The 17,521-nt window shown below is 42.0% G+C and overlaps 1 protein-coding gene across 2 annotated transcripts in view; it reads right to left on the bottom strand.

Moving 5' to 3' along the window:
• Positions 1-17,521, bottom strand: part of PRKG1 (protein kinase cGMP-dependent 1) — a gene marked incomplete at its 3' end in the record, with an annotated part of 511,845 nt that overhangs the window by 448,696 nt on the left and 45,628 nt on the right. The gene's annotated exons all lie outside the window — the stretch shown is intronic.

Here is a 17,521-nt window from a genome sequence, read left to right as displayed (position 1 = left end):
TCTACAGAGAAGTAAAACAAATTACAGAAATGTTAACTTGTAAATTTTTTTTGTAAATAAATTTTAGATACATCCAGTATTGAAATAAAAATAGATTTCATGTGATTGCAACATTCTCTTTTAGCTACAAGTTTCACATCTATGATAACACCAAAGAATAACAGAGCTACTCAAAATATCTTCCATGTGGAAAACTGAAAGGAAATACAAACAAGAAGTTAAAGGATCTATGACTTAGTTTATTATAGTTTCTATTAAATTAGACAAACTGGAGCACACAAACACACAATACTGCACTGATTCTTTGAGTATTAATCGGGTACCGAAGGCCATTATATTCACTAGAGCAGGCACCACTGTTACAGGAATAACACCACTATTAATTCAATCCTTTAATGACTAAATGGAAAATTCCAGTTATATTAGCGTGCATAAAATAATACATGCAGTTTTGGTTTGGCACGCGATGGGGTTGGAAATCTGGAGTTCTTAGCAGCCACTTTGCAAACTTGAGTAAGGAATAAGTTGTTTCTGAAGGTACAGATTTCAGAACTCAAAGTTCAAGCATTCTCTGGGAGACTACCCAAACGGGTACGTAATGCAACCTGCGCTCTCTAGAAATGCCTCCACCAGTGTCATGTTACGACAGAAAATGTGCAACAAAACCACCGACGTGTTTTTCCCGATTTTCCTGAGACTCTTTCAATTTCTACAACTAAAGTGCTCACCACACAGTGAGTCACGCTCAGGTGAACCCTCCAATCTTCCCTTCAGACTGTCAAGTTCAACTTCATCCATCTGCTAACGCGGTGTAACCACCATGTTATGACATTTTGCAAAAAAACTCCTGAAGCAACTTGTGCAAATGAACAACTGAGAATGCCAAATAGGTATCTAGACCAAAACTGAAGCCCCTAAAACACCTACCAAGGACACCAGGTCCTTGGCTCTTTATTTCCCCTCTGCAGCTCCACTTCTGTGGGCTGAACTGAATGTCAACATAGCCCAGGCAGACAACAGCAACCTGCAGAGCTTATGCATTCAAACAAGTTTTATCTTTTTGAAATATAAATATGAAACAAGGTTTTCAAAGAAAGATACGTTAGTGGATCATGTTTTCTTGAAAAAGAGACAAATTGGGACTTCAGATGTCCAACACCAGCCAGACAGCCTTGGAGATACTCTGCCTGCGTTATAGTCCTTTTTAAGTATACCTCAAGGTCCGATGCAGCAGATTGAATTCGTTAATGTTTAAGATGCTTTTGATGCTTTTGATAGTTTTGAGGTTATTTCAACAAAACACGCTACTTTACATCAGCGCCCATCAGCACTGACCCAGCTGAAGTAGAGGATGAGAAGCAGCCCAGGCTTTTCAAGTACTGTCTGCAAGCTGGCACGGACTCGGGACTGCCACAAAACCATTCTGCTCCTGAGAAATTTAATTTGACTTCACTCTCACTCCAGTTCCTTGTGCGTGCAACTAAAAACCACCAGAAAAACCTACATCTGTGTTACTTCTTGCTTTCAGTAATGCAAGCAGCTGGTAATTCGTAAGGTTGACCAGAAGACAGATAACCAGATTGCCTTATTCCCTCCGCCCGTGCTAGAGGAAGACTACGCTTTCTACGCTGTGCCGTGACTCAGTACTGCTCTTTTGGTCTAAGCCACCCCCACAGGTCCCCCAAATCCTCCTAACAAAGGCACTAATTATTAGCATTACACAAACTGCCTGCCGAAGAAGAAAGCATAACAAAAGCTTTCGCATTAGTCAGATCAACTAGCGTTACAATTTCAGCCACTTATTTCATTCCAAGGCTCAAAATGAGGCTTTCTACTTGATAAAATAAAGCCAGCCTTTCAAGTGGAGTGTTCGTAAGAATACCCGCAAGAGACCCGGGGGAATTCAGACACGGGTCAAGTCAGAGCTCCGCCGCTAATTTAGAGGCCCTCAGCAAAAAACAATGCCGGAACGCCTGTCGGAATGGAGCACAGCGAAGGACCTGAGAAGGATCCGGGAAACTCGGTCTAAACGACAGGGAAGGAGCAGCACAGGGGCTAGGAAAATCCATTAGAAGTCTATTTTGGGGAGAAGCAGCAAAACGTACGCAACATGAACAAAGTTAGGGAATTCATGAGCTTAATAGTATTATTACAGTCTAAGAGTACATCTGAACCAACTGATTCACAGCCTCTGCCCTTCAAAATAGAATTCATCAGAGAAATTGAAGTTCAGAGGCCCACCAAGTCATTCAAACCCTTTTAACAACGATACGAAATACATCCATTAAGAGGAAAAACACCGCTGGCTGGGACATCAATAACACAGTTTCATCTCTGCCACATCGAAGCATCTTAAAATTAAATATCTCTACAGAATGGTCTGGATAATAACTCGGTCATGCTTGAATGTAACCACAATAGATATTATTAGTTAAGCATAATTAGTTAAAATGAGACTTCAAATACAAAGAGCATAGCGTGAGAGAAAAGCACCTCCAGCTGCCCACAAACAGCACTGGCTGTAGGAGCAAGCACCCTGTGACCCAAAATGCGTCTTGATGAGTCTATTCACATCAGACTAAACCACGCTTCGTAGTTGGTAAGCTACAGACCTTTTCATCACGAAATACTCCGTCTTGAAAAAAAAAAAAAAAAAAGCTTAGCTTGACATATTTGAAAATTAGTTGATACTAAAAATACATTGTCACAGCTACAATAAGAGTTACGCTATTCTTCCCTGCAAGAGAATATTCGTCACTCTAATAATTCAAAAAAATTATTCATACAATGTAGATTACCGTTCCCACACACTTGCACATGCCAGGCCTTCAGCAACTTCTACATTATTTTATTACACTGTTTTTCTTCCAACAGAATTCACAGGCGTGATTTCACGTAAATTGATTTTTTTTCTTCTAAATTTATTGTTATACAAAATTAAATCCAAAGCATATAAATTAACTCATAGTTCATAATCATTCCATAACAAATGCTCTTCTGAACCACACCACTCCTTAATCATCATCATTAGTATTTTAAAGAAGCATCTATCCCAGGCGTGGGAATACACAAATCTACCTAGTAATACAAAAAAGGTATTTAACATGGTCAAAACCACAGTATTGCTATTGCAAGCAAGTGGTTTAAACAAGATACAGCTGTTTCATTGCCTCTTATTTTCAAATAGTATTTATTCTGTATTTTCTGATTCAAGTTACTAATAGAAACAATCTGCAAACAAAATCAACTAGAATATTTGTAAGGGAATAAGGACTACTTCCAAATGACCCTGTGTTAAGAAGGGGGTATTTTCATGACTATTTACTTCACGCCGAGTTGAACGGCTCCTAATGCAGAGGGTCATTCAGAGAAGAAATAGTTGTTGTCGTCTTTACTCTCCAGAGGTGGGAACCTGGCACTAAGCCATCACTATTTTTCTGAAAGATTAATGGTCACATGTGATGGAGACCTGATTAACAGTTTAAAAAAAAAAAAAATTTAAAAAAAGGCACAAACCCCTGCGATACCTCCTTTCCCAAATCAGTTTAAGTCCATCACAGTAATTAATAAGGCAACAGCAGGAACAAGGTAATTGCATCCTCATTTGCCGAAGTCGTGCAAAAAGCACCTTAAGAAGTTTGCTAAAAATACACTTAATACGTAAAAACCTGTATGCCTCATTGCGAATGCCTCTCCGAAGAAAAGCATAGGAACCTGCGCTGCATTCACACCCCTCCTAATCCTCTACTGGGGGCTGCTCCAGTCCTCCAGCCGGCTCCGAGCCGGCTCCCGACCTCGGGAGCAGCAAAATGCCTGGAAAAAAATTCAGCCCTGTTTTGTGTCTCAGCAAACGGGTGCTCTGCACAGAAGCCGCGTTTCAGCTGGGCTGGAAAAGGCTTGTATTAAAGGTTTGCCTTATTGCAGTGGCCATAAAATGCAAAATTTGGCCGAGCATTTTGCTCACAACCCTTCTGCTAACATCCGCTGGCTACTCATCAAGCATGAGGGCAAAAGATAAAAATTTTGGTTTGTAGCAGATGTGAAAAAACAACCTGAGATGTTATGCAGCCCTAGGTAAGAAGCAAAGTTAATGCTACAGTGGTTTGCGACGTACATAGTAAAATACCAAACCCTGTATTACAGCCTGTTGTTATCCTGACAGTAATTTGTGCTTTGTAAGGAGCAGAAGGAATAGCCATGTCGGGCTCTTCACCCACAGCAAAAATCCACGGTCTCTATGCTAGGTGTGTACCTTCCGGCATGTACGACAAATATCCGAACAAAAAGTTAATCTTCATCCCAAAAGGTCCTATTTCAACATTGGAAAAGCCGCTTGCTGAGTTTAAGGAAGGGAAGAATTTAAGTGCAGAGGGAAAGACGACTGCCATATACATCTAGAGACGCTCGCAGAAATGCAAAGCCCTCCTTGACACGTACTGTGCTGGTACAGCATCCATTTGCAATGGAGTTTGCAGGAGCCAGAGGTTCAAAGGGAGCGGCCATAGCTACACAGAATCACAGAATCACAGAATCATTAAGGTTGGAACAGACCTCTAAGATCATCAAGTCCAACCGTCAACCCAACACCACCACCGTTCTCCAGGTAAGAGTTGCAAGAGTTGATTAAACAGGTGGATCAAGAAGAATAAAAGAAATTAAAGAGTATAATTTAGACGACGCTGATACAGAGTTGTTGGAAGCAGATCTGAATTCCATGGTTCTCACAAGTATAACACCACAGCTATGTACCAAAACCATTTTAAACTACCAGCAAGAAAAATGAAGTGATGTACTAGGCAGACAGGCTAAAAGATGTCTCAAAAGAGGGAAGGAAAAAGTACATTTTATATTAATAGTCGAGAAAAAGAAAAAAATATACACAAGATCTTTTCTTTAGCTGTTCCTCTCTCCAAACTTCAAAAAAAACTTTTCAGTATGAACTTTTATGGCAATACTAATGGGGGGGAAGGAGTATTTTTCTAGAGCCTCCCCGATCAAGAGTCTGCCAGCTCATGACCTAAAGCCCTGTATTTAGGAGGGAAACATCTACAGGAAGAGACAGAGCTCACTGCCAGGGCTGACATTTAAAGCAGTGAAAGTGCAGCTCCCTGGGAATAAGAATTCCTTATTTACTCCTATGATAAACCTTGCTCAAAGCTACTACAACCAATGGCATAATTTTTGTGCTGTTTCATCTTTGCTGTAAACATCCAAATTAAATACACATGTACATCCTTTACATCTATCCACCAACTAAACCTATCAAGCATATTTGTAGAAACTCATGCCCAAGCACTACTTTTTTGGGAGCTTCCATATCCATATCCATATCCATATCCATATCCATATCCATATCCATATCCATATCCATATCCACACCCATACCCCTCCACAAGGAATTAGGCTAACTTCAGTAGATAAGAAATGTCGAAAAGAATCTGTGGTCTCTGACCCAGAATATGACGAGCAATACAAGAGTCCAGACAATCCCTACAACAGCCATCTGTTTAAAATCCACACCATGAAATGTTTAAAAGTGTTTACTTCCACAAAATGTGGTCATGGAAAAAAAAATAATTCTTTAAAAAGAGAAAATATGGCCAAGTATTTATGCCTGCTCCAGACTGCCAGAAACTATTCAGCAGGATATGAATATACTGCAAAAAGTGTTAAACAGATTTTTTTTTTAAGTTGTACCTAGGGGTGTATCATAAGGGGGCATCCATTACAGGTGACACAAAAAGCAAAGGCTTCAAGTTTCTAGCAGATTTGGGGAAATCTTTGCTCAAAGCCCGCATTCACAGAGCTTTTAACTATGTTTTTAAGCCCTCAAAAGAGTACGTAAGACTAGAACATATTCACACACTGCTCTGGAATGGGACCTCAGCATTTCAGTTCCCAAACACCAAAACACTTGGAGTTACCAATTATGAACCTTTTTCATCTCTTTAACCAGCAAAACCAAAGAAAATCTGCGATGGAAGGATGCATGTTAAATCACGGAGGACAGCAACATCAGCAATGGACAAGTTAAATAATCTGAGGAAGGTGTTTTAAAAGTTCTTTATAGAGATACTCCCTTCCGCACAGAAAAGCCCCCACCTTCTAAAAAGCAGTAAATATGCAGATACAGAAGCCTTACTAAAAAATTGCTATTGCTTACTATAAAATTATTCAATCCACCAAGTGGCCCATAGATCCTACATGTATTTATCTGCATACTTGATCTTCTTGGCTCTGTTTATGAATACAGTGGCCTGGCCAAATGTACAGAGGTTCAAAAATAACAGCCGAAAATCATAAAGCCTTCAGTGATACCAAAACGACCGTCGACAAGAGGCAGCAGCCGAAAACTCTTCCTTGCACTCATCCCTTCTCAACAAGTTGTGCTATGTATTGCAGTTACCTCTTGGGATCCTACGTAAGAAACAGAGGCAGAAAGTAGAACTTCCCGAGATGATTATTTGATCCCTCAACCACCAACTTGAAGTCCGCAGCCCTCAGGAAAGCTGGTTTTGCAACCAGAGCGTTTAGCTTGTTAGAAAAATTACTTGTGCCAAGTCGGTGGCGGAAAGGCGGAGGGTCCTCCCCGGCTGCTCCCGGAGGTTTTGCATTAAAGGCAGCAACAAACACCCGCAGCGCGGGGCCGCGTGTGCTTCTTGCATGACAGTAACGCAACAGGAGCGGTGCGTAACAGCGGGTGACGTCTGTAAACGCTGAAGTCTGCAAGCGAACACATGGATCTTCTTTTACAACCTACTACTAGGAGCAGGGCAGTACAGAAAAGCCCAGACCTTTCGGTAAAATATGGGTCTTGTTTGGACTGTAATGCCATTAATAGCTGGTAACTCTACATTAGTTGTTTCTTTTGGCTATGGATAAAAACTGCTTTGAATGCTTCTTTAAGGGAATTTTAAATATAACTCCAGAGAGCTATTCTTGTCTCATTAACTGGGAATAAGAGTAGGATTTAAGTCCGGGACTGAGTAAGAAGGCGGCCCTTAAACATACTTGTGGATTTTCTTTACAGTGCTTGCCTCTCCCACAACATACAACCCACAGCGTGTCTTCAAGCTGCAAGAGGAAACTTCTGAGTAGGATCTTTAGCATCTTCAGCCGAGATGTTACTGCATAGTCGGATGGAAGAATATGTTCTACAGAAGAGTACACTAACATTTTTTTAACTGACATTTTGATTAGAGACACAAGCGTCAGGGAAAATAACTGTCCCCTGATTTAAGCCAGTAAAAAAGGACAATAACCCCCCAATTTTCATTTTTCTTCTACTTAAATCCAACTTAGAGCTGCAGAATCAAGTTGCTCTGTAGAGAATGTGTCGGTCAGACACCCCCACTCAGGATTTCTAAATATATCAGTAAAACATGCAGTTCATTTACACTGCTGTTCATTATATCATATTTTGGCATTCGGCATTTAAAAAGAAAAATAATTTAAGAAAAAAAAATTAAAATCTCCTTTCACCTACGCTGAAAATTGTTGTTAGTATAAAAATACTGTAGGCAAGAATTGGTTAACTCTTGCATTTTAATGTGTTTCACCCCACAGATCTTAATTTACCACCCTTTCCTAGGCTAGTATTTTGCATCCTACAAAACCCCAGGTTTAGACACTGGAAACGTTGGCAAGCTCACTTAACAAAAAAAAGTCGGCTCTTGCCAACACAATTTGCCTACTTTTGAAATATCTGACACCTCTGAGGAACTCCCACGTGAGCTTCATTTTGAGAAACCACAACCAGTACCTCCAAAAAGGATCAAGCAGCTACTTGATTACCTGAAGCAAACAGCAGAAGCTTTGGGCTGCTAATTACAGGTGAAAACAGGTAGCAAGGTCATGGTGAAGGAGAAATGGGGTGTCTCTGAGAGATGCCTGGCCAAAAAAAAGTGTTCTTCTGAGGGGTGTTATCCCAATGCATCTTGCAGTTTTGGTGCTCACATCCATCGCAACTGAGCTGGAGACTTTTTGCACCAACAAAAATAGCAGAGAAAACATATGTACCCATATGTCGCAACACCGAGGGATCCAGAAACAATCCAAACTCCTCCAGGCGAGTTCAGTTAGCAAGATTGAGTCGCAGAGATCCAGACGACACATCTTGAAGGTTACGACGATGCGTCTTGAAAAGAACCACCTACTTTAAAGGCAAAAGTTGTTTCTCCATCAATCAAACAATTATCCATGTACGCTTCCACTCTTGGTAGCTCCACGCAGTGAACTCTGACTGGAGGCAGGTATGAGGAGGCTAGCTAAATGGCAACTAAAACAGTTCCCCCAAGTTTATTAGTGTATTTTGAGGTCTGCGTGGCTTCACAGTGATAAATGAACATGTACATGGAGAACTGCGTTCAGATGCCCTGGAGAAGAAAGTTACTTCGGAGATGGCCTTCGCCCTGGTAGAACAAGCAGGAAATCTGCCAAGCGGATGATAACCTAATTTAAATAGATGCAGAAACCCAATTAAAGATCCTCTGAGCAAAGACAGCTCATTCTCATCTCTTGGATTAGAGGCTACTACCACGTCGCGAGCTTTTCTAAATGCACTGTTGTCCAGAGAAATGAATGTGCTCTGCAAAAGCATTTTGCTCTTCCTTGACATAAGAACAGCAAAAGTGAACACTGTCATGACAGTGCAAATATATAGCTGCTTCCAGCAGGTTTAGCATGGGGTTTCATGGAAAATGTGATGTACGGGGGGAAAAAGAAGTGACAGAGATTTAATGTCACTTACTCCAATTCACCTAACACTTCTGATGGATGTTACTGTCACTAGGAAAGTCGCTTCAGCTCTTTTGCTTTTCAGCTGCCTGGAGAAGTCCCCAGCTTAAATGCCATGGGTGTACGACAGCAGAATGCAGACAAGCACTTGGAGCCTTAGTCTTTCAATAAATATTCCTAGAGATTTTAGGGAGAAGTATTTCTTCCTGTTTTACGAGTCGGTAAAAGGGCTGACGTTAGCAGCCATGCTTTGAGACATCAATATTTGAAAGATGTATGGGATTATCTAAATAGCATACCTCCCCTGCTGAGAGGCGAGGAACAGCCCGCGGGGATTTACAGGCAAGCACTGCCGAGGGTACCTACAGCAGGGTCACTTCGGGATACAGCAATCCCGAGCGGAGTTGTGGGAGCACCATCATGCAGGCTCTGTCCAGTCTTCTAATAAACCAGATTACAGCTGGGCAAGCACCTTTTGGCAGACAACACGAACTCTAAACAACGATACAACTTGATAATGTTTAAACAGAGAAAGAACAGCAGCAGGAAGCTCATAAGATGTCTGTGGAAAAGCGGGGAGGGCTGGGGCTCGTCGCAGGGCGCAACCACTGACAGTTTCTTTCCCTTCAAAGTCAGATCAGGGAAGAGATCGTCACACTCAAAATATTATCTTCTAATTCATATTTCCACTGCATAAGCATTGACTGTCGCTATCCCGCTGAGCTTTGAAGAACCTCCCGACAGCGACTGCCTCATATAAGATACCTTTTTGTATTTTGTTTAGCAAGGTCTGCTCTTGCTAATCTTGTTTTAGGATGTCTACTGAGAATCCCAGACTTGTGATGCTGCAGTTGGCTGTAACCAAAAAAAGGTACAGACACTGTGAAGCAGAAGGAGACAGACTTTGGCGTTGTCCTCCCGGAGGGGCTCTGCGGGTGGGACTGAAGTCTGATGGCCACAGCTACAACGCAGGCAGGAAAGCAGCGCAAGGCAACCACCTCCAGAGAAGCAGACTTCTCACAGAAAAGCCAACGCAACCCCAAGCTTGGAAAGTTGCACCCTCAGGGCAACTTAAGTCTCCTTAACTTAACTTCCTTAAGTCTCAGACTACCTAGTAAAGAACAATCTACAGGAGGCAAGAGGAGATATGCTGGAGTTTCAGAGAAATTTCCCTAACTCCCATGAACTATATGAGACAAACTCTAGGGATACCTGCAACCTCTTCCACCCCACCCAGCCACATATAAACGCAAGTCAGAAAGAACTTAAAAGAATTGTTTTGAAGAATAATAGTGACAAATATGACATCAGAAGAAGGGCAGGAAATTCAGGTGGAAGGCAAGAACAGGATTAAGAGCTTTTAAGGGCTTTAGGAAAGGGCCTTTCTTTGATCAAAATAACTGTCCTCCAGGGGAGTTGAATGCTTCCTGGAATATCAGCCTGAAAGGATATTGAAGGGGAAATGTCACTTTTCTTGCAAATGGGAGGATATTTTTGCACCAGCAGCATACCAGTAACCTCACATGTCATAGCATCACTTGTCTTCAGGGAACACTAACAGGAATGGACATATGAAGGTAAAAGAAGTATGCAGCAACACAAGCGTGTCCTTCCCAGGTAAAGCAAAGGAACGGCACGCTCACCAGCTAATGACCCTGCTGAGCAAGTTTTGGAGGTCACTCAGTAAGGCAACCGGCCCCTATGAGCAGCTGTAACCTACTGGCGTGACAGCCTTGCAAGCCATAACCCCCGTGTGGGAGACATTGAGGTATTCCCAAGGGAAAGCTCTCCTCTTTACAAACAGGACCGTTTCAATGAGAAACAAAAGCACTGCTTGTTTCTTGAGGATGGGCAGCAACATGCATTAAGGGGATTGCTGTTCTATCTCCTTCAGCAAGCCAAGCAAGCCATTCTTTTAATAAGACTGGAATACTCAAGATTCATTCTGTTGCAACATGAGTGATGGGAAGCATACATATTTGCCACCATGGGACAGGCTCTGTAGACAGCGAACAAGGCTCCGCTCTCAGAGACGGCATGTGTGAAACATACCTGCAGCTCGTTGCTGTCGCATCAGGGAACGGGGGAATTTCCTTTCAACCATGGCAACTGCAAAGACTGTGGGTGAACATGGGATGGGATGATACAAGCGTAATGGGAAGGGAGACAGGCACATACTGATTTGCCAGTAGGTAAATCCATGAATGCATACAGCAACGAGGATTTGAAAGAGCAAGGAATCACACATTAGAGAAAAGATCAAGATTACTCAAATCCCACTGAGGAGAGTGCAAGACAGTTTCAAAAGCTTTAGGAAGGATTGTATCTATCCTCAAGCCTCTGGGATGGTCACCTTATACAACCTCACGTGGTAGGGGCTGGAAAATCAACCCAACATTTCAAATGATGCCCTGGATCTAGGATTTGTTGCATCAGGTGAAATGCAAGATACCACTTGGCCATCACTATCCCATACTCCATTGCTGCAAGAGTGCTAACAAGAACTCAGTCATATAAAGTTTCTCCCAAAATATTTTTAATGGGTGACATGGGCAGATCAAACTGGTTGCTGTGTGACAGTTTAAGAGCACCTACTGCAACAACATCTGCTATAGCTATGGGCAGTTATCAATGCCCCAGCTCCCCATAATTTACAATAAAAAAGTGGTGCCAGTCTGCTGCCCAGGTCCTTGATAGAAAACCTTTTATTCATAGGAAGGCTCTAAACGGAGGCACCGGAGAGAAGAAACAGGTCTCGAGGCTGAGAACTGTGACAGAGAAGACAAGCCAGAAGAGGGCACAGAATTAAGTTAGCTTTATCTGCATCATACGAGCAGAAAAATAAGTTTGCTTACATGCTTAATGAACTTTTATGATTATTTTCTTTTCCTTGCATTAATACTCTGTACTTACCCTCCAATTTCCCACCACCCTTACACCTCATCACCTTCCCACACCATCTTCAAACTCAGAAATGCTTGCTCCCATTACAACCACTCTGAATCATCTTCCTTTTTTCATCCAAATACCTTACTTGAAATTCCTACTGCATCGCACCATCGCTTCCTTTTCTCTTTCCTTCCACCCCTTAGATCCTCCCTCAGGCTCCTCCACTTCTGCACCTTCCGAAATAGTTTCTCCCCTCCTGCTCCCCCTCCAAGTTCCTGCCCCTTACAATTTCCCCACTTCCACCGGGCAGCCCACAGAGACCTGCTGCAAATAGCAGCCAAAGCAAAGCAGAAACAACAGGAGAGGAGCAGAAAGCCGAGCCCCAGACCAGGAGGCAAAGGTCTGAAGGAAGACATGGCCGGCTTGGAAACGGGGCTGCAAGGAGCCAGAAGGACCCTGGGGGTTTAATCTGGAAGAATAGGAAAGGAAGAAGGAAGCAGCAGAGCTACTTGCATCAGACTTGGTGGTAAAGGGGGGAAAAAGCCACACACAAAAAAGCAGAGCAGTAAATCAGTGTATCACAGTAAGACGGAAACAGTGGTCCTTCCGATAAGGCACACGTGGCTCTCTAGGGAAACAGTTTGTTTCCTCTGTCCCAAGTATTTCGCAGGACTAGGACTGCAGTTTTGTTCTCTTTCTGAAAAGCATCACTACAACTCTTCTACATTTCGAGTTTGTTCCACGCTCTGCAGGCTGCGTTTAGGAAATATTTACACGAAGGAATACACAGAAAGAGCTAACAAGAGATGAAGAAAATGTGCGTGCCAAGGAGCCGAGTTATTTTGGTGCAGGAAACAGGAACTACTGGAGTGAGCTGAAATAATTTCAGATCCAGTTTAACCCTGACAGACCTAAAGAGTGTTACCTGAAAGGCATTTAAGTGACTTTTAAAGATGCTCAGACAGTTCATTGCTTCAAAGTCAAAAGCAGATACAAGCTCACTGCATATGTGCTAACATACCGCATATCCACGAGCAGAACATGATTAGAAAGATCAGCCCAAGCGTGTGTCAAACCGAAGAGCAATGAAAGTAACTGGCACTGAAACTCCCGAAAAAACACCTCCCTTCAGTGAGTTTATGGAACAAAAGCATACAAACCTTTGAAGTCAGTGAGCAAACAGCAGAACTTGCAGGTTTGTTTTTTTTTAAATCTAAATTCAGCCTATCACCTCCTCTCAGCTAGCAAAGCAACAGCAGCCCGAGCGAACAGAAAACTCCCTGGCAATACCAAGAAAGAGCAGCTGACCTCTATGCGCTTCGTTCTTCGCCTAGGGACCTGCACTTTCACGTCTGCCTTTACAGCGAGCCTGAAACACCCTTTATTTTCAACGGATTTTGGTTTATTTACCCTTATGCACACACTGCCTAGGTCACCCACCGGGTCACGCAAGACTCACCTGTCTTGAATGAAATACCTCTGCCCCACCTAATAAAAGGTCTTTAGCTAGCTACGATACACAGACAGATCTTTGGAAATGCACTTTCATTTTACCTCTGTCCCTATGAGACAGATTCACTCTAGAAATTAAAACTCCTGAGTTTCTGCATTATGAAACACTGAGAACAGGCATCCGTCTCTTCCAGCTACAGTAACTATTTAGTTTTGCTCGCTTGTGTCAATTTTCCCCCTCTGTTACAATAATAAAATTACCATTTAATCATCTTTAACCCCGGGATCCCTTAGGACAAAAGCTCTCTAAAATATGAGGTGTAATGTTCCTAAAGGGATGCTAAAAGTAACATTAGGATTTGGCTTCCCTCTTTCTGTTTCTCTACAGCATATGATTTCAGTGGCCAGTGGCATGAACAAGGTGCTCAACAAATCACAGCATTTCTTTCCTCCCATACTGTCACCCAGAGGAGCATCTTGCTCAAAGCCAAGGCAAGAGACCTTAGGAATACCACAGTCGGTTTTCCTCTGCCAGTTTTATGTATCTGTATCTGCATTTTTTTGGCGGAGATTCGAGAGAGATGGTATATACTGGTGCTATTCTATCCAAATCCTACCTGGACAATCTGCCTTTCTGCTCAAGGAATAAAATCTAACCATTCCTGAATATGGTGGTTAATAAACTTACATGCTACTTTCAGGGTGAGGTTTTTTTGCAATAGAGATACAAAGCTCTTCTATTTATAAAGGTCAAGTAAATTGTATGCAGTCTGTGAAGCCCTAACATCTCCATATGATTAAAACAGAGTATTTTATTTAGACAGCCCCTTTCAGGGAGAAAAAAAAAAGGAATTCTCAGAATAATGTCTCTCCCCCTCCAATCTGAGTTAAGGTATGTACGCAATTTTGTGTACACTGAGAACCAGAATACAAGTGTTTATTTGTTCTTCATTTGAATTACAACAACAATTATTTTTTAAACACTCTATAACATTTTTACAGGTTGTTTGGAGAAGCCACAGCTTTAAATCCTGCTCGGCTGTCAAGCAAAGAGAAAGCTTTGCATTATCTTGTGGGCAAGGAAATAAGCTGCCAAGAACAGCAAAGGGGGTTGCAGGAGAGAACGGGGGTTAAACAGGGTTTAACATGCTTAACTTGGGTCCCCTGGACAAAATCTTTGCCTTCAGCCATACCTCTGCCATCTTCCCGTACTGGGATGATGCCCCAATGATCGATACATGAGCTATTGAGGAGCTCAGACAAGGACTCAACAACATAGGAAGCTGACAGTGCTCAAATCTTCCTTAGTTTTGTTAGAACGAGCTAGATGTTTTTTTAATCTTTATCCCGTAAACAACAACTTCAAACTAAACAGGTTTTATGATCATATTGATGATTATGCCACAGTAAAATGCAGAGAGGCCGGTGCGTAAGACCTCTTAAATGACACAGCTAACAGTACCTATGGAGATGCTAGCACAGCTTTTTGCAGCCCATCCAGGACTCTGAGGAAAGCAGCAAATGAAGGAGCAAACATAGAAATCCCACCTAAACCAATGCCAATTACGGCATTTACAGTTAAACGCTGTGACTTGCATTGAAACCACAACACTTAAGAAACTCCTCAACTGAACCTGGTTAGGAAATGGAATTCCTGATGACATTTCATCTTTGATACCCTCCTACCACAGCCTCTAAGGTCCAGTGAACGTCTGAAAGCTGAGAGCTGTCCTGTGCCATCGAGCCAACAGCAAAGAACACGAGTGCAATCAAAAATGCAGCTGAGGAAGGTATCTCCCTGAGTTTCAGTTTTACAGTTGTCACGTCTCTCCCCCAAGCAGTTCAGAGAAGTCTGTAGAGGCAAGAAAGGTCACGGAGAACAAAGAAGTGTCAGGCAGAATTACTACTTACAGGTGCTCTAATTTTCATTTTTTTGGACAGATACGCCTAGCACACCCAGGTGGAAGTTAAGCAGCAGAAATCCCAAGTGACCAGCTATACTTTCCCAGAATCAAGCTGGGCTCCATGTAGCTTTTAGACTAGAAAAAAAAAGTATAGAAAGTTTCTAGCCTGAATTTTAAGTATTCAAAACTCTCAGCGCCTCACACTCTTCGCATATCTCTAATAGACATAAACCCAATTTTAAAGATTGTTGTGTGATTTACTCTCAGGTTAACAGAAAAAGAAAACCTTAAATAAATCTGTCACTAGCCTATATCTGTATTAAGTTTTGTTATTGAGGTGCAAACTTGGTGAAAGGTTCTCTGCCTGTGAAAATCAATGCCCCTTAAACGAGAACACTGGAATTTTAAGAGTCCTATTTTTGTTAAAGACTACGCCTTGTAGTTTGCTATTTAATTAGGAATGAAACCTAATTTCTAATCACCGAGTGCTCATGCTTACAAAGGAATTACAGTTAACATATTCTCTGGGATATAAAAATTAAGACTTTACAAATGCTGGTTAATCAGCATTGAAAGCCAGGTAGATCAAAGCCCAGAGTGATGGGGCAGACCCAGGCTTGTGCTGGCCACAATCCTCTCCTTCTCAGGTACAACACTGGGTGCCCCAAGCTGCCAAACTTCGTCCAGATTAGGAGGCAAAAACATATAACAGCACAAGTATGCCTGAAAAGGAAAAAATAAAGGAATAAACTAACTTCATACTGCACTCTGGCCACCCTTGAGGTTGCAAGAAGCACTTTACGCAGGCAGATGAAATCCTCCTTGTCAAATGCAGAAGATGACTTTTGCGGATCTGCAGACTCCCTTCTCCTGATCTGTTCTGGCAAGACGACTATGCTATTTGCTTCCTTGAAAAAAAATTAAATTTCTGCATACATGAATAAAGGGCTAACCATACAATCAGTAGCAACAGTAGTGGCAGGAAAAGAACCTGCTCCAAGATAAAAATGTGATGTAAAATGCATCGTATAAGGGAAGATGTTTATTTTTTAGCTCATACTTCTTCCATGGATCAATAAGGCTTTGGTCACAGAGAAGAGCTTGGGGTGGGGTTAGGGTTTTGGTTCTTGTACCTAAATCAGTTTATGGACGTAGCGCTAGCGAAGGGCCGAGGGGAGAGAACGAGTCTGGACACAGGGACTATGTGCCTAAGAGCTTGCCCTTTTTTATTTTCAGCTGTGACAGATGCCCTTTCCCTACCACTCCAAATTTCTCTTTTTGCAAAGAACAGAAGCCACGAACAGCCACGGCATTTGCAAACAGTATAAAAAGCAGTTTTGAGGGTGTGAGGGGGAGGGTCAAAAGCAGAAATCTGTTTATTTGGCACCTAAATATAGCCCAGTGAACTCAGCAAACATTTTTTCTCTACTACATGCTATTTTGTCTATATTTAGAGGCTGTAAGGAACCAGCTGTAGCATCACCATTTTATTACATTCTCTGATGGGGAATTTGCTGTTGTTCCCCGGAACAAATCTCTGCTGTGAAGTGACCATGACCACTCACCTGAGTCTTGGGTATAAAAATTAAGTTTTCAGCTGAAGCACCCGCAGTAAGGATGAGTTCTTAACCTTGGCCTTACATGAAGCAGCTCTGCTCAGCTATGCCTGGCTGTGAACCAAGCCTCTAATAATCAAAGAGGACACATGGGGCGGCTGATATTCCAGGTCGGCCACAGGGTGATTTACTTATTTCATTCAACACAACACAGCTGCCGGTTAAAGACAGGTTTCAATCAACTGCAGTCAGAATGGAGGCTCCTTCTAAAAAAAGCCTTTTCGCATAGTAAACAAAAATGACATTTTGAGATTTGAAAAGCATTATAAGCCTCCAGAGCATTTTTGCCTTTTTTTTTTTTTTTTTTCTTTTTTTTAAAGAGGACTGCATACCTGCACACCACCTGTAGCACATGGAGGAAAATTTTTGTTGTGATTAAAATTACCATACATTAGGATTAGGGCTACATAAAATTATTTTTTTTCCATAATCACTTAAATGAAACCTTGCCTGCTGAAGTTTTATCATACAGACAGATCTCTGTCAATGCAGCATCTGATTTACCTCTTTAGATGAGTGCACAAACAGACAATTGATTTAACTTTTCAGAATCATTCCCTGCACAACAGATTATTTTTTAAAAGCATAGGCCATAGGCAACTGAAGGATAGCTTTTTACTCAAAAACCCCACAATATTCTACAAATTTTCTCCAATGCTTTCACGCTAATTTGCTGAGGTAGCTGTCTTTTATTCTCAATGTATGTACTGCAGGAAAGTGCACTTGAGCCTACAGAGCGAGCCAGAGAAAATGGCATCAAGGCACTGAACGGCTGTGTCTGTGCAATCTCAGGACCACCACCACAAAGAGATAAAAATCCAGACTTTGTGGTCTTCTGAAAATGTGCAGAGCACAAGGAAGGTTTAAAACAATCGGATGATATTGGTGGAAGGAAGAAAACCTGTACAGCAGCGTAAGAGAGGG

This window comes from Phaethon aethereus (assembly GCF_964289735.1).
Source record: "Phaethon aethereus genome assembly, chromosome: 7".
NCBI classification, from domain to species: Eukaryota; Metazoa; Chordata; class Aves; order Phaethontiformes; family Phaethontidae; genus Phaethon; species Phaethon aethereus.
The sequence above is the reverse complement of the archived record's forward strand: the minus strand, read 5'-3'. Positions and strand labels throughout refer to the sequence as shown.